This window comes from Cydia pomonella, chromosome 9 (genome assembly GCF_033807575.1).
Source record: "Cydia pomonella isolate Wapato2018A chromosome 9, ilCydPomo1, whole genome shotgun sequence".
Taxonomy (NCBI): Eukaryota; Metazoa; Arthropoda; class Insecta; order Lepidoptera; family Tortricidae; genus Cydia; species Cydia pomonella.
This window is the reverse complement of record NC_084711.1, coordinates 21871036-21893510: the sequence shown is the minus strand read 5'-3', so window position 1 is coordinate 21893510 and position 22475 is coordinate 21871036. Positions and strand designations below refer to the sequence as shown.

The window sequence follows — 22475 nt, the reverse complement described above, 5'->3', positions numbered from 1 at the left end:
AATTTGGATTGAAAACTTCTTTAGGCGCGTACTTTTTTTTGAGTAGCTAAAATGTAGTGACTGTTCGTTTATTTTTATCTTTTTTTTTCAACACTTAGAAATGTTCAAACAGTTAACGTTACTGTTTTGTATTTTACTGTTTTTCAAAAAAAAATGAGATTGTATAAAACAGTTAATCTTAATGACAATCACTGTACCTAGTATATTTATTTCAGTAAATCCGATGGTGAATAATTCTTTATTTACTGGTTCCTGTAGGTTTAGTCCTGCTCACGTCTCGTGAATCATTCTGTATACTCATTTTAGTAGCGAACAAAACGAAACTGTCTCTGTCGCACTAATACGGAAGAGTGATAGAGAGAGATAACTACGCTGCGGAGCGTAAACGATTGACACGTTGCCTAGGCACCCTCTATCTATGTTCTAAATGTTGAGACCCAGACAACGACAAATTACGCTTGGCCACCCTAGCCAATGTGACCACATTCTCGTGTTCCGCGAGACAGTCGGAAACCGATAAACGACGACAAGAGTTTCATTCACATTTCCGAGATATGTTACAGTGGAGTGACCACGCGTCATTTGTTCCTGTCTCTGGACGGGACAAATGGCGTAGGGTGTCCAGACTGTTTGTCACTTGAGACAATGTTTACTGTCTGTTCAATAGTGTAGGTAGCTTTAATATCTATTTCAGTTTAGTAACAGAATCTAGAGCTAACTCTTTATAAGCTCATAAGACCGTAGTAGTATGAAGGATTCCTAGTTTTTATAAATGAATAAATAAATATTAATGGACATTATTACACAAATTGACTAAGTCCCACAGTAAGCTCAATAAGGCTTGTGTTGAGGGTACTTAGACAACGATATATATAATATATAAACATTTATAAATACTTAAATACATAGAAAACACCCATGACTCAGGAACAAATATCCATGCTCATCACACGAATAAATGCCCTTACCAGGATTTGAACCCGGGACCACCGGCGTCGTAGGCAGGGTCACTAGTGTCACTACCCACTAGGCCAGACCGGTGGTCGTTTTATTATTTAGTTTATATAATTTATATTTGTATATATATATTGTATGTAATATTTGTATTTGTATTATGTATATATGTATTTTGTTGCTTATGTATGTTGAATCTTAGGTAAGCTTTTGTGTTATTGTCCACGCATGTAGCGATGGACGAGAAGCTCTTTGGGTCGTGGATGAGGTGAGTTAAATGACACTCGTAGTCCAATACATGCACGTATAATGATTAACTTTTGTGATACGTAGATGTTAAGTTATCACTGATTGTAAGCGGACGGGCACAACCGTCCGTCGCAAGATTGCAGAGAGAATGCCGCTGCCGGCCCCACTTCTCCGCGCCCCGCACCATGCATTGCGTCGGCGACGGCTCCCGAAGATGCCCGAACAAAGACGAGGCGTTAACAGTTATTTTGTTAATAGTACCTAGTAATAGCTAATAGCACCGCCCACAATCTCTCTGCTTTACCTTAAGGTTGACTGGTAGAGAATGCCTTTCGGCATTAAGTACGCCTTATGTACGATAAGTTTTCTTTTGTGCAATAAAGTTTAAATAAATAAATAAGAAAAGCCATTTGCGATTTTGAATTTGGAACCTTTAAGAGTTCAAAACTTGAATTGAATTTGTACTTGTACAGTCGAATTCATAAATATGTAAACATTTTATCGTCTTATTGCCATAGATTAAGGTGAAGAAATGTTTACATATTTATGAACTCGACAGTATACTGCTACGCTACCACATATACGTATCTGAATATTGCCTATACTTGTACACACTCAAATGATATAAAGTTAGGAAATAAATTGCCTTACCAACAAAAAAGTTCAAGTTCCTAATACGTTTTCTTCGATGTCAAAGCTATTGAATAAGTACCGCACGAGTGAATCTCTCATTAAACTTTATGAAACTTGGCCCGATTTTACCAAAGCCGATTTTGTCTCAGTAGACTTGGCAATATTTTTAATGGGATAATGATACTTCTGTTTTTGAAACTAATGTCTTTGTTTTTTTATGGAGATAGGCAGGCGTTTGACCACGATCTCACCTGAGTCAAGTGATGATGCGGTCTACGGTGGAGCACGCTTACCTATGAGATACCTATTTACTCTAGCCTTGAAGAGATTCAGATTGTACTCATGCCGAAACACAGACTCGGGCAGGGCATTCGAATCCTTGGCAGTTCGCATAAGGAATGTTGAAGCGAAACGCTTCGTGCGTATTTTTGGAATACCTACCATGAACCGATGCCGGAGTGCTGATTGTCTGGTAGTCCGATGGTGAAATGGGAACGGAGGAATAAGGTTGTGCAGTTCCTTGGAACATTATTTGTCAAGGTTACTACTGTATACTGTGTGTGTGGTGTGTACTGCGTGTGATGGTTGTGTGTGTCTGATTCTAATTTTAACCCTTTTCCAGGCATAGTACGATTTATCGACCACATACGCGCCACTAGAATTTCACCTTTAGCATTCCGATTTAAGGTTCAAATTAGATTACACTTTCAGGATATGTTACTTGTCGTCAAATGAATCATGAAAGCTGGATTAATTGGAATATATTTGGATTTTATTGGGAAAACCTTTTACGAGTAGATTGGTGCAGCCTGGAAAAGTCAAAATAAAAATTCTATACGATATGGATCAGATCTGTCAGTGTCAAAAGTGCTGTTTTATTTGAATGTCGTATCTAGACGTATGTAATATTTGACGTATCCTACATTTCTAATCTATGGAGTGTGCAATTAAGAGGAGTGGCATCTCTTATGGTAGAACTGTTGCAAAAGTGTCCAGCTGTCAGCTATAAATAGTAGTTCCAAATCTCTCCACAGTAGCGCTAGAGTAGCTAAGGCGTTATTGACGGAGTGAATTGCGCTGTCTATGATTTGATTTTTTTGTTGAAGTACTCTAGGTATTGTTTAGTAGTAGTAGGCGCCACCTATTGTTTTTTGATGACACTTTTTGGTACATGGAGATTTCGTTCCTTATCTCCACCTTCCGTATTCTAATCGGGCCGCTAGTCGACGAAAACTCCAAGCACATTACTATTTCTGAAAACGTTTGCAACTTTAAACTATGCTAAAGCTATGCTTTACTAAATTATTATTAGAGCCCTTAACGCTTGTTGCATATTGCAGAAACTTTACTAACCATAATTTCAGAATTTCACAATGAAATAAACCTTCAAAGTATCCACAAAGGCCAGTTTCAAGCTAAACCAGGCGGGATACTCACAACCGCACAGTTTGCAACTAAAATTCGCTTTTTGGTATGAGCACAGTTGCACTAGGGTACTTTAATATCAGAACAAATTCCACAAGTTACTGAAAGTCGTAACTACCAACATTCCCGGTTAAATTATGCTGTTTATGATGAGCGGAATAAAGTTTAATTTTGTTTGACCGTGAAGCTATGAATCCCTTAAGAGCTGGCTTCATTTATATAACGCGTTCTAGTTTTTCTAGCTTAATTAAATATCTATGGAAGGTCAAATGCAATGACGTAATGTGGTTTAGAAAGTAAAGAAAAGCGTAAAGCCAAGAAGTTAGGGGAAAACCATAGTACATCAAGGGGGGTTAGTGAAATTTCGGAACCGAGGGCCTCCGCAGGCTGGAGGGAATGAAAGACCCAAGTTTGCAATATTTTTACCCCCGGAGTTACACACAATGTTTTTCATCACACTTGCGAAGACAGAACTGAATTTCTTAAATACGGTGACATATCAAACATTCGTCCGCCATTTGTCATTTTTTGACAGGTTCGACTTCGCCTTCCTATCCGGCATTCAGCCACGATTGAAAATTCTGTAAAATTATCTAAACGGCTATGAAATTGATCAAATTAAATATTTTTTAAGATTAATTTGTTTAATTAAAATAAATTATAAACGTCAGTATTTTAAAAGTAAAATTCATTTATACGTTCTTTATTAAGTGGATTAGAGACACAATTAAGTGGAATAGCTTTTTTCTCACAATCTATAACTCTCACGGGAATAATACCGCATCCTCCAGTATACTTGCATGAAATAAGATCTTTTTCGAGCAATTGTGATGAAAGAAATATCTCAAATTCACATTACTTTGCACTTGCCGTAGGTATTGAGTGACAAATTGAATTTGCTTGAATTCGCTGTTATTTGATATTTCCCAAATCTACATTCGCAAAAAAGCTGTAGCCATACCACGAGTTGACGTTTACTTGATCTGCGTAAGCTCAATCGCAGTCCATCTCGCTCCCACTGATGGATTGGTGCGATAGAGAGGGAAGGCGATCGCGTTCACGCAGTCTAATGGCTCCTCTACACGATGACCCAGCGTAGGCCAGTCCAAGGGACGCATTTATGCGTAAGAGGGAGCAAGTGATATTGCTATCTCATTCCACTGCATAGCTGCGTCCCTTAGACTGGCGTACGATGGGCCATCGTGTAGAAGACCCCGAACGGTAATGTCAAATACCAATGGTAGCCGTACTAAGATCTTATCTGTCAATGAACTTACTAGCAACTTTTATTTAACCATTGTAGTCCTTATCCCCTTCTAGTAAGGTTCACAAATGGTCAGCAAATATTTCGAGGTATTACATTCGTCTGTCCCTGGCGAATTTCGTTCAACGAGTGTGTTTTCCATAACACAATCAGCATAAAAACGATACTCGTAAAACCTCTGGGAATAGGGTTGGCACTAGCTTAGAAAATAATAAAGTAAGAATTTAAATTTATATAGCATCTAAAGCTGTTCACTTGAATGTATCAAAACGTAAGTGTAAACGTATTGGAATGCGTTAATAAAACTACGTGCTCGGATCAAGACTAACTCCTTTATTTATCTCCTTACCCACATGCATATAAAGAATAATAAGAACCTACCCACAACCCCCTTTTATACTTTTCATTTTACAATTTCTGTATTTAGTTCAAATTATCATTTAAGCAATTTATTCACAAGAACAAATATAAGTAGGTAAGTGCTTACACATTTTTCTTTTTCACAAATAAAAAAAAAAAAAATTATTTCGCTAATGTTTACAATATATATTTCCCAAAATTACAGTGATGGTATTAAAGATAAAAGAAATCAGGCATTCAAAGAATAGTAATATTTTAATCACTATTATATTTAAAACCTAGCAATAAAAATTTGTTATAATTACATTATCATTTTTTATGGTAGGTTCTTTTAGGTAATAGGTTGAAAGAAATTCAATGTCATCGCTAGAACAAGTTAAAATATATATACATATAATATATATATTTTTTCTTTTCTAGTGTAATAGATTGTTAATAATTTCATAAAGATATATTATTACATAGTAAATAATCATTCAAAACTATTAAACAATATAGGTAGGCAGAATACAAAACGACATATCATTTATTAAATTTTTCATACTTATTATATAAAGATTATATACTTATCAATAACATTCATTCATTAATATTTAAATGCAGGCATCGGAAATAGATGCTTATTTTCATCCTTAATTTGATAACAATGACTAATGAAACATCATGCAACACATTATGTAATTGAAACTAATTTCATTTCACCAGGAAATAAAAGAAAATTTACAACAAACATTTCATAATTTTTATTTTATTTTATTAAAACACATTCATAATCATGAATGTGTTTTGTGATCTGCGACAGTTACAGGTAGGTAGGTAAACAATGCCAACATTTCATTATAACGGCTACACACTATTTAAAAATACCTATATTATGTACTTAACTACTTAATACGGGTTTGCTTTACACAAATAAATCCGTTATCTGTATTAAATGGTTTTAATATTGTGTGCTGTACGAGTATAAAAACAATGATGAAATGTCAATGCAAGTTGAACCTTATTGATTCATGTTTATAGGTACCTATTAAATTGTTTAGTTATATATAAAAATCCATCTTCGAAACTGCACATACTATTCGACCCGGCTGCTAATTAATACCAATCAGGAGGAATCACCACCCTGCCAGAACGAGTGACATAATAATTATTATTTGGAGCATGTTCGGACACTGGGGTCGTGTCGATAAGTGCACGCTGCGCGTGCGACTGAGGTAGCGGGGCGGGCGCATGCGCCCTAGCGTTATCATTATCACTCGACATTGTGATATCGTCATAAGGTCGGGGACACACAGGTAACTCCGGGCGATATTCCGAATCTAATATAAGATGACGCCTGTTTCTTACCAACGTACCACCCTGCATCAATTGAATTAAATATGATCGGATACCTCTAACATGCAAAATTGTGCCACTAACCCATTTCTTATCTACTCTAACCTTAACTTTTTGACCGGGCATCAATTGCTTTAAATCACGGGCCGACTTGTCGTACTGCTGTTTTTGTTTATTTTGTCTCTTTTCTAACTCTGCCGTGACATTAATTTGGATTTTAGGATGAAGAAGTTGGGGTGCATACGGTACGATTCCACGAAACTTTCTATTATTCAATAACTCTGATGGAGATGCTAGCTGATTAGTGATGGGAGTGGTTAAATATTCTAACAGTGCTTGCCTGAAGTCGGTTTTTTCCACACTAGTTTTTTTAAGTATATTTTTCACCGTTTGGACGCTCCGTTCGACTTGTCCATTGGATTGGGCATAACATGGAGAAGAAGTAATATGTTCAAAACACCACTGCTGAGAGAATAGTTTGAATTGACTTGAGGAAAATTCGGGGCCATTATCTGACATCACAATGTCAGGTATACCCTGATGACTAAAAACAATTTTTAACTGCTCAATAATATGACCAGACTGTAAACAATTTAACTCTAGAACTTCCAAGAACTTACTAAAATAATCTACTATCAATAAATATTTTTTCTCCTTAAAGTGGAACACGTCTACCCCAACCTTTGACCATGCCCTGTCCGGTATCTCATGTGGTATCAATGATTCCCTTCCATTCTGGTTTTTAAAAGTAAGACATGCTTGACAGTTTTTAATAAAATCCTCTAACTGACTACTTACATTTGGCCAAAATATGGATTCACGCACTTTTAATTTGCATTTCTCTAACCCTAAATGCCCAATATGCACCCGCCTTAACATTTCCTTCCGCATAGCTACTGGAATAATAATCAGATCACCCTTCCATGCCATACCATGCGCGACCGTCAATTCATCACGATAACCCCAGTAGGGTTTCACCTGGTCATCGACATCCTGCTTATGCTCCGGCCAGCCTTCTGTAATATATTTTATTAGCGCCTGAAGCTCACCGTCGTCCTGGGTCAACTTTTGTATACGTACAAAGTGCGAGTCGACGAGCGGGTTGCTAAGCAGCACGGCGCACACCTGTGCGCGCGCGTCCAGCTGGTCGCGCGGCACCACATTTGGAGTACTCGCCGGATCCACCGCACGAGAGAGAGTGTCCGCCATATACATATACTTGCCTGGTTTGTATACAAGTTTAAAGTTGTAGGGTTGCAAACGCAGGAGCATCCTTTGCAACCTGGCTGGAGCAGAGGCGATCGGTTTACAAATAATACTTACCAATGGTTTATGGTCGGTTTCAACCGTGACATCACTTCGACCATAAATGTAAGTATAAAATTTTTCACAGGCGTATACGCATGCGAGGAGTTCTTTTTCTATCTGCGCATACGCTTGTTCAGCCTTCGTTAAAGATCTCGAGGCATAACATACGGGCAAATTATCTTGTAGTAAACAAGCACCTAGCCCATTCTTACAAGCGTCAACAGAAATCACTACGAGCTTTTTTAAACTGTAATACTGTAAAACCGGTACACTCGTCAAACACTGTTTTAACATATTAAAAGCTTTATCATGCGACTCCGACCAATGCCATTCGATATCTTTTTCGGACTTCATGATTCTTGTCGGACAGATTGGGTATAAAATTACCTACATAATTGACCATTCCTAAAAATCGTTCAAGGTCCTTTGTGTTTTTTGGGCAAGGCATATTTTTTATTGCCGACGTGTAGGAGTCGTCGGGATAAATGCCATTCGGGGTAATCTTATGTCCCAAATATTTTATTTCCGATAGGCCAAACTTACACTTGCTTTTATTTAATTTTAAATTAATCTCACGACAGCGATCTAATACTCGTTTCAACCTAGCATCGTGCTCCTCTTTCGTGCGACCGTAAATGAGTAGGTCATCAATAAATAAACAAACACCTTCCATATCATCAAACTGTTCGTACATTTTTTTGTGGAATACTTCTGACGCCGAAGTTATTCCAAACGGCAAACGCAAAAATTTATACCTTCCAAAACTCGTATTAAAGGTAACTAAATCGGTACTATCCTCGTGAAGTCGAAGCTGCCAAAATCCTTGCTTGGCATCAAGGGTGCTAAAATATTTGGAACCTCCTAAATTGACAGACATTTCATCCAACGTTGGCAATTTAAAATGCTCACGCCTAATCGCCTGATTCAAGTCTCTTGGATCCAAACATAGCCTTATGTCACCGTTAGCCTTCCTCACAACGGTCATGCTATTGACCCAATCCGTAGGCCCCTCAACTTTCGCAATAATCCCATCACCAACCATCTCATCCAACTTATTTTTAACACTATCTTTCAAAGCTACCGGCAATTTTGGCGGTGCGTGTACCACTGGCCTAACATTTTTGTTTAATTCAATCTTATACACTCCCGGCATACACCCAACTCCTTCAAACACATCCGAATATTCCCTATACACATGCCTTTGTATGTCAGTACCGGTATTACTTTCAATATCTAAAACCAACTTTATTATGCCTAGCTCCGCACACGAATCCCTACCCAATATCGGCTGTGAAGTAGTGTCCACAACAGTAAAGTCTAAAATATACGTACGTTCCTTGTATTTTGTTTTTAAGCTACATTTTCCTACTACGATGAGAGCACCGCCAGAGTAAGCGCTCAATATATCACCTGTTGAGCTTAAATCGTTTTTATTCATACCAAATTTGATTTAAGAAACGAAGTGGTATTATATTTACATCGGCCCCAGTGTCCAACTTAAATTTAATCTTTCCCTTTTCGAACAACAAATCGACCCACCAATCACTCGAACTAGTACAGCAGTTTTTTACCTGATCATTGTTTTCCTCAGCTCGCACCTCGTATACATTGCACATACGCGAAAAATGATCATAACTGTTACACTTTAAACACCTTCTGCCGATGGCAGGACACCTTGAACTGCCATGAGGCAAACCACATCGCGAACACGATAAATTAGCACTGCTGTTGTTAGCACTATTGACATCACGCACTTGTCGATTAAACAGTTGATTTCGCCGAGCAAGACCCGGGCGCGGGGTCACGGGGTAGCGGGCGGGGGTCTGATAACGGCCACCGCGCCCCCGACTCCTCGCCGTTTCACGATGCGCCGGCGCTCCTCGGTGACTTACCCCCCAAATTTGATTCTGTTGACCACCTTCACTAATCCAATTATACTCCGTATTATGCTTGGGATTATTTTCTACAACATACGCTTTATGTTCCACAGCCTCTTGCTTTATAGCCCCCGCTTGCATCTTAGACATCTGGGCCAAATTACAAATATCCAAAGATTTACTCAACGTCAGATCCGGCTCACGTAACAATCGTTCCCGAAGTGCGTCCTCTTTTATGCCGCAAATCAGCCTATCTTTTATCAAATCCTGCATTAGTGTGCCAAACTCACAAGTGGCAGCCAGCTTCCTGAGCTCAAAAGCATACTGCTCGATAGACTCACCATCATGCTGACAACGTGTAAAAAACCTGTGCCGTTCTATAGTTAAATTTTTCTTCGGCAAAAAGAACTTATCAAACCGCGCAATCAAACTCTTCAAAGTCGTGCATTCCGATTCAAACTGTTGGTACACTTCACGGGCCCGCTCTCCAATAACATGCAGCAAAATATTAATTTGCACCTTTTCTTCCTTTTTAGATAACTCACACGCGTCGAAGTAAATATTAAACGCTTTCTTCCACATAGTCCATTCTACAGACTAATTACCAGAGGTCACATTTTCAAGGTTATTATCGAAAATAAAAGGCGGCGGCGGCGGCAAGATAGATTCCATTCCAAAGTCTCTTTTTTTATTTATATTTCTATTATTCACTATCATTAGAATATCACAAAGAATATTTAGATACCTAAAGGTTCTTTTAAATCGGCTGCGCCATGTAAACGTATTGGAATGCGTTAATAAAACTACGTGCTCGGATCAAGACTAACTCCTTTATTTATCTCCTTACCCACATGCATATAAAGAATAATAAGAACCTACCCACAGTAAGGATTGAAAAATACGAAAAACGGTATACAAGAGAAAATAAGGTGGGCGATTATATCCTGGAATATGCCGTTATAAAAGCAAATTACAATCACGCATCAATCAATCAGACATTTATTCAGCAAATAGGCCACAGGGGCACTTTTACAAGTAAATTTTTTGTAAGCAATATAAATAAAAAAAGACGGCAAACGACCTGACGGGCTGACGCTGGTTCCCTGGCAGAGAGGGCGGTGTCTTATATGGGATGCAACCTGTGTGAGTACTGAGTACATCATGTAGGACACAGTGCTAAGTCGGCAGGCTCAGCGGCAGAGACTGCCGCCTAAAGTAAGCGCCTGAAATACTCTGCCTTGAAAGCCACGACGACTTGGTGCCCGTCGCCGTCGAGACAGCCGGGCCATGGGGGCGGGAGGCGCGTGAGCTCTTCCGAGAGCTTGACAAGCGACTCAGGGAGAAAGGAAATGACCCCCGTTCTGAGTCATGGCTTGTCCAACATGTCTCCATCGCCATACAGCGGGGTAACGCTGCTAGTGTGATGGGGATCTTTGGACGCGGCATGGCTCAGAACGAGTTTTAGCTTTTAAAGGTATATATAGTTAGTGTAATTATAATCTAATACTAATATTATCAATCACGTGATATTGTGTGAGTAATTTAAAAAAATATAAATAACAAAGTAAGTACCTAGTATTTTATATAAGATTTCCTTTTTTACACCCGTAATTTGGACAGCCGCTAATCTTATTAATAGATGTAATAGTAATTGGGGGTGAAGTGAGATCACCCCTTTTGTCAGACTGCTTGTTATTTTCTTGCTTAGTTTTAGGAAACTCTGTTATTTTTTTTATAAATTTTTTCGTTCGCACGTTTTAAATTTGACAGGCGATCTTATGTATTTTAGATCTATGATATGAAATGAGTTATTACCCAATCAAATATACTGAACAAATATAGATGGAAAAATGGTTCAAATGGTGCTTAATAACATTTTTATCCTTCAAATCGTTAAAGGGTAAAATGGAAACAAACATTTGTATTTAAATTCGATTAATGAATTCGATGTCTGGACAAATTAACTTTTAGAACGACACTTTTCACGTCTGGCGTTAATGACTCTTGAGTTGCCAAGAAATGACCTTTGTTATTTAATTTGCCTAAATTTTATTTCTATCAGAGAGAAAATCCCTTGTGTTAACTTATGACATAAAATTATACAAAAAGTTATAAAAAAATGCACTATTTATAAGCGAAGTTTTCGATTAAAGTTTGATGATAGATTAGTGTTGGTCTAAAATTTTATTCACCCGCCTACGAATTAGTATTAGTATTTATATTATAATGCCCTGTGCATAACACCAAAAACTTTTCATTCCAATTCCAGAAAAAGTAATATCAAAAATGGTGATTCAAATGACAAATATAAGCAATAAACTTGACGTTCCAATTTTTCCTAATTTAAAGATTGACCGTTATCATTTTTGGCCAATGAAAGTTGATCGATGATGATTGGATGTTTATTTTGTTATTTCAAAGCAAATACACTCACCGTATATTTGGTATTGGTCTAAATCAGTTCATATAAATGCGCATAGCATTATGTATTTGATCACAGGATTATTGCAATTTATTTTCAGCATGTGAAACGTGGACAAGATTAGAAATGTGTTTTGGGGGTAATCTGTTTTCGATAAATGATATACGAGCAGGTAAGTTTGATTTTAACATACAAACAAATACAATACGTAAAAAAATTAAATGAAAATCTTTTTCATCTAAGCTTAGACCTTAGCGATAAGACCGCCTGTTGTTACCTGGTTCTATTTTCCTTTAAAATTCATTTGTAGTTTTACATGTATGTAAAATGTATAATTGTTGGTGCAATAAAAAATATTTACTTACTTAGAATAAATTTAAAAGTGGAGAAATTTACTGCATTGGGTGAGACTTACGTACTTTTTTTTCTTTAATTTATTGAATAAACAAACAAGCTACAGTCTAGAATTTAATACAAGACCCATCGTAGGCAAAACCTTGAGGAGGTTTGTGTGCCGATGCATGGGGAGTTCAGAGAAAAGAAAACAATATATTAATATCTTATATCTAATAAAAAAATATTGTCGGATTGAACTCCCGACACAGGATCTAAAGCCCATTGCTCTATAAACTGCCATCTGAGCTACCAAGATCTCGCCCATGGACAGCAAATATTTTCACCATATTGGCCTTTAGAAAGGTACACTAGCGACATCTACCGTAAGAAACTCCTTCTAGAGCGTTTCTATTCATCTAATTCGGGTGAGCACTTATCTTTAGATATGATTAAAGACTTTGTGTTATGTTTAATTTTTATACAAGAGGCAAACGAGCAGACGGATCACCTGATGGTAAGCGATTACTTGTTATGACCGCCAAAATGAGATAATTTTTTTTGGTATCGCTTATGATTTTACATATAGGTTTTTTCAACGTTTTTCTAGATTTCTGGGTTTGTGCCATTGCATGTTTTTTTAGTATAATCTAAAAATTCAACTCGTATTTAAAAATGTCCCGTATATACCGTACCTATCTCGTACATAGGTACACTAAGCGTGTGGCTTTAATTAGGTTGGCGGGTCGAAAAAAATTGTAGATGGCGCAAATATTTGTTTTATCCGTCAATCCTACGAACTTAAAAACTTGTTGTTTTTTTTTATGACCTGGATGCTAAGCTAAGATGGCCGCGTAGCCAACATGCAAATCGCTTACTCTCCGTAGCGATCAAAACACAACTGTCACTTTCGCACTAATATGGAAGAGTGATAAAGAGACACAAAGCGTTTCATTGACGTAGTGATAACGATTGTCACCTTGGCTAGGCCGGCTGGCCCTTTAAGCAAAATATCATAGAAAAAAACTAAAGACACGTAAAGCCTTTGCTGGCGCCATCTATAAGCTAACCTTTGATAGTTGCCAACTAAATAGATGGAAACATAGTATTTAGTTATTTCAATGTTACGCTTATAATTAATTGAAGATAAAAGCAGACGAAATCGCCTTTTCATACAAACACCGCTAATAATCGTTTGTCCCTTTCCAACGTATTGGTATGATGGAAAGGGACAAACAATTATAAACTTTAGTAGACGTTTATGAATAAGGGGGTAAATGATTCACATTACTAAAATATTATGACACAATTTGATGTATATCAACCACAGGTATGCTAACGAAGGGGTCGTTAATTTATGTCCGTTTTTTTAATTATTAATAAGAGCTAGGAACATTTCGAACCAAGGTCAAAATCTTTTTTCGCTCTAAACTCTTATTAATCTTTCGTCAAAATTTATTAAAAAAAAATCTTAACATCGGCAACCCTAACTCTGTCTGTATTCAATAAGGCGCGCAACTGACGTCCTCAGCGATCCGCTACGTCTTCAAGATGCACTACTTTTATTGAAACCGTCCGACTAGTGAAAACCCTAGTTTATAATACCAAACAATACTACACCTTACTCGCACCATCTAAGTCTCAAAATCGATTAACCTAAATTCAAAATTCTCGTTTGATTCATTTTATCAGCAGATTTTGCGAAATTGAGTTCTAAGACATTAATTTTAAGTGCGTTTTCGCTTGGCGAGCTTAAATGAGGATTCGTCCAATATTTGGTGGAACCGATTATGTAGTTATGAAACTGTTTGACAAATAGAATAGGGGTCGTTGACCTGTCTGGCGCGGTCGCCGAAAAGTTCCTGAAAGTTTGTTCCAATTGCTTATTGAGTCGTATCAGGAGAGCTGTCACTGAGACCAAGAGGCCAATTCAAACTTACTTTTTGGACATCAAAATGATGTCATTTTGCTTTTGTAAGTCCATGCGTCTCGCTCGCATAGTATTGCTGCTGCAGTCGCAGTGGCAGTGGCAACTGTTCCAGTATTACTGCACAGCCAAAGCTCGGAAACCGGTTTAATTTACAAACTGCGTTTTAATGTACTAGGAGCAAAACCTTTTAATTTCGGTTTCATTTGTAAAACCGGTATTTTTAAACCGTTTTTAGGAAAACATTTCTATAAAGTTCTTGTCAGGTTAACCGGTTTAGAACAATAAAAACCGGTTTCTTCCTATGTCGGTGTGTACGCGGCACACTACAAGGCCGGCCGGCCGAATCGTCGCTCGTCGAATAAATCGGTTTATTTAGGTTACAATTTCAAGTTCTTTAAGCGTTCGCGTTCATGAAAGTTGGAAGTTAAACCTAAATAAACCAGCTTTTACCATTTCTTTTTTGTGTGTCAATCAATGTTCCTCTTTCTTCTTCAAAATAAAGTTCTGGTTAATCCAGTTATAATATTAGCTCAAAATTGTTGAGCATTAGACTTTTCGCTCATCGCGAAAAAAAAAGCGGTGGTGGCCTAGCGGTAAGAGCATGCGACTTTCAATCCGGAGGTCGCGGGTTCAAACCCCGGCTCGTACGATGTCGTGCAATGGGTTTTCCGGAACTTACTTACGAAATATCATTTGATATTTACTACTAGCTTTTCGGTGAAGGAAAACATCGTGAGGAAACCTGCACACATCTGCGAAGAAATTCAAAGGTGTATGTGAAGTCCCCAATCCGCATTGGGCTAGCGTGGGGACTATAGCCCGAGCCCTCTTGCACATGAGAGGAGGCCTGTGCCCAGCAGTGGGACGTATATAGGGTGAATTATTATTATTATTACTTACGAAATATCATTTGATATTTACCAATCGCTTTTCGGTGAAGGAAAACATCGTGAGGAAACCGGACTAATCCGAATAAGGCGTAGTTTATCCTCTGGGTTGGAAGGTCAGTTGACTGCCGTCATTTCGTAAAAACTAGTACCAATTCTGGGGATTACTTGTCAAGTGGATCCTAGGCTCCCATGAGCTGTGGAAAAGGAAGAAGACCACCTGGCTATTCGACTCTTCGCTAATCAAAGTTTCTGGAATAACATTTTTGGTCGAAAAGTTTTCTATAACTTATTATTAACTTAGTCCGCGCTTTTTTGTATAAGATCGTAACTGTTGGGACTTTTCTATATAGAATAAATGTGGCGTTCGGATGTCAACGGCATTTGTTTTTTTTTTTTTTTTATTATGGCTTACTGTTGATTGCAACGGCATTTGAATTACTGTTGTGGCGTATCTGTCAAATTCCTTTATCCGCCTGCAGTGTATAGACTATGGAAGATAGAGGCAAGGCAGAATTATTGCAAAAGTGTCCAGCTGCCAGCTATAAATAATAGTTCCAAATCTCTCCAGAGTGGCGCTAGAGTAGCTAAGAACCTGGGCGTTATTGACGGAGTGAAGTGCGCTGTCTATGATTAGATTTTTTTCTCAAGTATTCTAGGTGTTGTAGCGCCACCTTTTTTTTTGTCGGACACTTTTTGGTATATGGAGATTTAGTTCCTTGCCTCTACCTTCCATAGTATAGACGTCTCGAGCGCTTACGTCATGGTGACGTCACTGACAGTTACAGTCAGTCGATGTTAGACTAGCGAGCAGAGCGGTCGTACCGCGTGATGTTTGTGTTGACGAACCGTTGGAAGTAAATTATATCGTATTGATTTACTGATGTAAATACAATACGAAAGAGGATTGCCTCGTTGCTCTGCAGAGTGCGGGCCAGCTCCAACCCCATCCTGGCTACGGTAGCGGGCCGATACGACTCACCTGTTGTGCGACATTTTGAGGGTATCATGACCGCTACCAGGTGATTGTTTGTTATTGTTGCTGTACTTTTCGCTTTTCTTTTTGTCTTTGTTCTACTAACACTTAGTAGAACAAAGACAAAAATTTTTTGTTTTTTGAAATAAATAAATAAATTAAATTAAATTAAATTTACACCGACATCATTATTCGTCTGGCAATTGTTACATTTCATTACAAAATGAGTGACAGAATGAACGTTACATCGCGGCAGTAATGCGGCGGTGAATGTCACTCTTTTTGTCAAAGAAAATTGACAGAAGCTGCAATATTATTACAGCTACAGTTGATATCTGAACGTCAGCTTAAAGTTACCTTTCGACCTTTGGAGTCCGCAGAAAGCCCGGCCAAATTTCAGCTTCCCATACATGGAGTTCCGTTCTCATTTTAAAACTACATGTTGGATTATAATAAAACTTTGCACAAAGCTTTTGCTTTAATTTGACGGAGCTCTTCTTCTTCCTCGCGTTGTCCCGGCATTTTGCCACGGCTCATGGGAGCCTGGGGTCCGCTTGACAACTAATCCCAAGATGTGGCGTAGGCACTAGTTTTTACGAAAGCGACTGCCATCTGACCTTCCAACCCAGAGGATAAACTAGGCCTTGTTGGGATTAGTCCGGTTTCCTCACGATGTTTTCCTACACCGAAAAGCGACTGGTAAATATCAAATAATATTTCGTACATAAATTCCGAAAAACTCATTGGTACGAGCCGGGGTTTGAACCCGCGACCTCTGGATTGCAAGTCGCACGCTCTTACCGCTAGGCCACCAGCGCTTCAGCCTGTTGCAGATTTTACCGTTGTATTGTATTGTGACGAAGCTTGTAGCTGATTGTGAGTTAGTGTTCACCTGACGAAGCCTGCGTTGCGGATATAAAATCATGGTCCCTGAATAAATTTACTTTGCACTTATAATGACATGAGGTTTATCTAGTATTAGTTTATATAGCTCCAGTTTATAACACTGGAATAGAGCAAAAATAAGTTTTTTAACTATGGTATTTGAAGCTACATAAACTAATAATAGGCCTTTTCATCTGTGTGAGATGTTTTAAGCAGCATCCTGGTAACGACACTTGCGTTCGTGGCTGTATAGCCCTATGCGAGAGAGGATCCCACGTCCACACACGCGGCAGGTGTATGCTTGCCCAGGTGGGCGAGGGTTGGAGGCCTGCTCGTGGCGCCTCGTGCGTTTCTCTCTTAAAGAGGTAAACCAGGCAGCGTCGTGTTTGGCTTGACCATCGTGAACAGCACGACGCCATACGGGTCAACCAGTCTTTTTGCGTCTGCAACCTCCCCTAGCAGGATTTGACGTGGCAAACGAGTCCGTTCCATTCGATACACATGCCCAAGCCACCTCAATCGTCTTTTCTTTAGTATGGCTGTGATACTATGGAGCTGTGCCTCGCTTAGAACAGACTCATTTGTCACGCGATCCTTCCATGTGATGCCAAGTATGCTCCGCAGAGTCAACAAGTCTAGATATACCTTATCCTATTGTAAGTACAAAGTTTCCGAGCAATATAGCTAGTCGTTTGAAAATAAGAGCGTAACGTTTGTATGAAACGGAACTTCCTGGGGACCTTTCAAAATCAAAAAATCAAAAAATCAAAAATGTTTATTTTACTTTCACAATAATCATCTTAAAGTTAGTGATTGGAACCTCCTTTTAAGCTTTAATATAGCTTGTGCCAGGAGGTACCGCTCTTCCTTATCTGAAGAATGTTAACAATATTGTGCTACATTTATAAGTAGATATGTTACGTAAACATCAAATTAATGTTTTATTGAGAGCTACATTAAAAATTCTGCAACAAACCAATTTCTGTTTGTTCCTGAGTCATTGGTTACAAAGCATGCAAAACGTATAAATAAAAAGAAACAGATCAAGATAAAACTGAAACGTGAAAACGTTAAATCCCTCGTGTGTGTGTGTGTGTGTGTGTGTGTGTGTGTGTGTGTGTGTGTGTGTGTGTGTGTGTGTGTGTGCGTGCGTGGGTGCGTGCGTGCGTGCGTGCGTGCGTGCGTGCGTGCGTGCGTGCGTGCGTGCGTGCGTGCGTGCGTGCGTGCGTGCGTGCGTGCGTGCGTGCGTGCGTGCGTGCGTGCGTGCGTGCGTGCGTGCGTGTGTGTGTGTGTGTGTGTGTCCCTTAAAGTCGAATTTGTGAGAGCGATAGAATCGGCAGTATTGTCGCACTGCGATAATACTGCTGAATCCGAAGGGTACCTTTAGGTTGTGTTATTAGGTATAGTGTTTCAGAAGTTTGGAGTTGAGTCTATGAATAAATTCATGTGATAGGTATCACAGTTCTACAAATAAGTTAGCGAGTTTTCTTGTTTTGTGTAGGAGTACTAGTAAGTTATAAATGATAATGGATAAGGAAGTGATATAAGTTATGTCGACCGGTTTGGCCTAGTGGGTAGTGACCCTGCCTACGAAGCTGATGGTCCCGGGTTCAAATCCTGGTAAGGGCATTTATTCGTGTGATGAGCATGGATATTTGTTCCTGAGTCATTGGTGTTTTCTATGTATTTAAGTATTTATAAATATTTATATACCTATTATATATATCGTTGTCTAAGTACCCTCAACAGAAGCCTTATTGAGCTTACTGTGGGACTTAGCCAATTTGTGTAATAATGTCCTATAATATTTATTTATTATTTAAGTGGCCGAGTGGATCTGACGTCCGACTTTCAATATGGAAGTCGCGGGTTCAAATCCTGTACTTGTACCAAGGAGTTTTCGAACTTATGTACGGATTTAATATTTACCACTAGCTTTTCGGTGAAGAAAAACGTCGTCAGTGTGGTCCCGAACCCGCGTTTACCGGTTTGGGCCATCGTGGAAGCCCACTCATGCATGACGCAGGCTTGTGCCAAGCTGTTATTATTATAAGCAATTTAATAATTGCTTATAATAATAATTTATTGAATTGTATCGCATATTTTTCAAACAAATATTTATTTACGTAATAGAGTAAGTTAATAACTAGCTTAATTCTAAAATAGACACTTGAGGCATTGTACCAAGCATGTTGGCAGCCATTCTGGCCTAGTGGGTAAATAGATGTGCCTATGAAGCCGCTGGTCCTGGTTCAAAGCCTGGTGAAAGAGCATTTATTTGTGTGATAAGCACAGATATTTGTTCCTGAGTCATGGGTGTCTTCTATGTATTTAAGTATTTGTACATATATTATATATATCGTTATCCGAGTACCCACAACACAAGCCTTCTTGGCTTACCGTGGGACTTATAGTCAATTTGCAATTAACCATTTCAAATTGAACCGTAAACTGGAACCGTCCGTTACGTCTGTACATATTTGAAGTGGCAAAAGTATTTCGTAAACATCTAAATGAATTTAGAATGCGTGGTCCTAACTGCCGAAATGGAAATAATCTTCTCCCTAAAGCCTTGTTCGGACTAGGCTAGTATTTTAGTCTAGTGGCGAGTAATTTAGTAGCTAAACTATTCGCTACTGCCTAAAAATCGTTCGCATTACAGTCGAGTAAAGCTCACAAGTCAGTGGTACTCTGTACTCTACATTTTCACGTCAACTAATGAACTCGACTAAATCGACAGGTTCGGACTTGTTTAGCCGGCGGCCGAGTGAGCACGGACGCGTGGTGGGGGGTGCTACTCGCTACTAAACTACTAAAAAAAATAGAATAAAATGGATTGACTCGACTAAATTACTTACTAATCCACTCGACTAATTTTTTGGTGTTCAGACACGTTTAGCTACTAAATTACTCGCCACTAGACTAAAATACTAGCCTAGTCCGAACAAGGCTTAACAGGCACAGACTAAAAAAGTCTGAACAATGTGTGTGGTACATAGGTCCTAGAATCTATAATCGTTTGCCAAATAATTTGAAGTCAGCTGAATTATCAGATATATTTATAAGTAAGCTTAAACAATATAGTAGATAAGGCATTTTACTCATTAGATGAATATATTAATCAGAATAATTAACGTGATTATTAAAATGGGATACTTATTATTATTATTTATTGTTGTTGATATATAAAAATAGACATAAGATGTAAATAATTAATGTAAATTGACATGTAACTTGCGTTATGAATAAATAAATTGAAATTGAATACGGTTTACGGTTCAATTTGTAATGGTTATTGGTCAATTCTTATTAACGTTCGGCCAACAATGACAAGTATCTTGTTATACTGGCAATAATATGCAGACTGTCATAGTGACAATAATTTGGGGGCGAAATTAAATGACGGGTAGGTAGTTCGTATAACGATAAACTCAATTATCGATGCTTTTTCCCATATACTAGTGATCGAACCCAGCTTTTTTTATGGAGGATAGGCAGGCGTTTGACCATGATCACACCTGATGGTAAGTGATGATGCGATCTACGGTGGAGCACGCTTAACTATGAGATACCTATTGACTCTAGCCTCTAGAGATCCAGATTGTACTCATCAGTCTGTGTCTCCGACTCGGGCAGGGTATTGTATTCCTTGGCAGTTCGCGTAACATTGGCAGCTTTGTTTGTAAGTGATTGAAAAGCATTGATAATTGGGTTAAGAGCCCTTAATCCTTGGAGCGTTCTCCGATTTCACGAAATAACGCTCGATAGATGGCGTTGGCGCTCGGTACGCGAGCGCCGGCAACGCGACGCGCGTTTCAATGCAGACTAGAATAATCTTGATAGTTTTCAATATAATTTCAAGCAACATTAATTTTAGTGTCATATGATATCATATGGGCACTCTTTATTTTATTGTATATGCACAGTAGTTTTTTTTTTTATGTACACTACTACTAAGTGTACAGACTACAGAGTGTACTATAACCCTTGCTCTTTATTCTGTCTCTTTCACACCAATGGAAAATGAAGAAGTTACTAAATGACTGCAGGTATAAATAAAGTATATTAGTGCGATAGAGAGACAGATAGTGTTTCGTTGTCGTATCGTAAACGATTGGCATGTTGGCCACACACTTGCTTAGTGCCTAGCCAAAATACCAATCGTTTGCGTATATTAGTGCGATAGAGAGAGAGTAGTGTTTCGTTGTCGTATCGTAAACGATTGGCATGTTGGCTACGCACCCATGATACCTAGCCAAGAAGCCAATCTATTGCGCATATTAGTGCGATAGAGAGACAGATAGTGTTTCCTTGTCCGTGCTCCGTAGTCAAGATGCCAATCGTTTGCGCACATTAGTGCTATAGAGTTTCAGTGTTATTTGAAATCACGTTAGGGTTTGTATTATTATTTTTGACCCGAATGAAGTCCATCCAGGTTCTTATGATGGAGTCAGGAGTTGGTCACCAGAACTCCTAATCTACTCATTATAATTCCATCGTGCTTGGGCTCAAAAGATTTGCCCTGACGAACACCATCGATCTAGATGAGGTCCAGGGTCTCATGACGGAGTCAGGAGTTGGTCACCAGAACTCCCCAGAACTCCTAATCTACTCATCATAACTCCATCGAGTTTGGGCTCAATAGATTTACCCTGATGAGCACCATCAATCTAGATGAAGTCCAGGGTCTCATGATGGAGTCAGGAGTAGGTCACTAGAACTCGTAATCTACTCATTATAATTCCATCGTATTCGAGCTCAATAGATTTGCCCTGACGAGTACCATCGATCTAAATGAAGTCCAGGGTCTCATGATGGAGTCAGGAGTTGGTCACCAGAACTCCTAATCTACTCATTATAATTCCATCGTGTTTGGGCTCAAAAGATTTGCCCTGACGAGTACCATCGATCTAGATGAAGTCCAGGGTCTCATGATGGAGTCAGGAGTTGGTCACCATAATTCCTAATCTACTCATCATAACTCCATCGTGTTTGGGCTCAATAGATTTGCCCTCACGAGCACCATCAATCTAGATGATGTTCAGGGTCTCATGATGGAGTCAGGAGTTGGTCACTAGAACTCCTAATCTACTCATTATAATTCCATCGTGTTTGGGCTCAAAAGATTTGCCCTGACGAGTACCATCGATCTAGATGAAGTCCAGGGTCTCATGATGGAGTCCGGAGTTGGTCACCATAATTCCTAATCTACTCATCATAACTCCATCGTGTTTGGGCTCAATAGATTTGCCCTCACGAGCACCATCAATCTAGATGATGTTCAGGGTCTCATGATGGAGTCAGGAGTTGGTCACTAGAACTCCTAATCTACTCATTATAATTTCATCGTGTTTGGGCTCAAAAGATTTGCCCTGACGAGTACCATCGATCTAGATGAAGTCCAGGGTCTCATGATGGAGTCAGGAGTTGGTCACCAGAACTCGTAATCTATTTATCATAACTCCATCGTGTTTGGGCTCAATAGATTTACTCCGACAAGCACCATCAAATTACCATTATGATGAATAGATTAGGAGTTCTGGTGACCAACTACTGAGTCCATCATGAGACCCTCGACTTAATCTAGATCGATGGTACTCGTCAGGGCAAATCTTTTGAGCCCAAACACGATGGAGT

General features: G+C 38.8%; 1 protein-coding gene and 1 pseudogene across 2 annotated transcripts in view; one reads left to right on the top strand and one right to left on the bottom strand.

Annotated features, from left to right (window-relative positions):
• The window catches only part of LOC133520946 (somatostatin receptor type 2), a 273728-nt gene that overhangs the window by 209626 nt on the left and 41627 nt on the right, over positions 1–22475 (top strand). The gene's annotated exons all lie outside the window — the stretch shown is intronic.
• On the bottom strand, positions 5867–10267 carry LOC133521664 (uncharacterized; annotated as a pseudogene).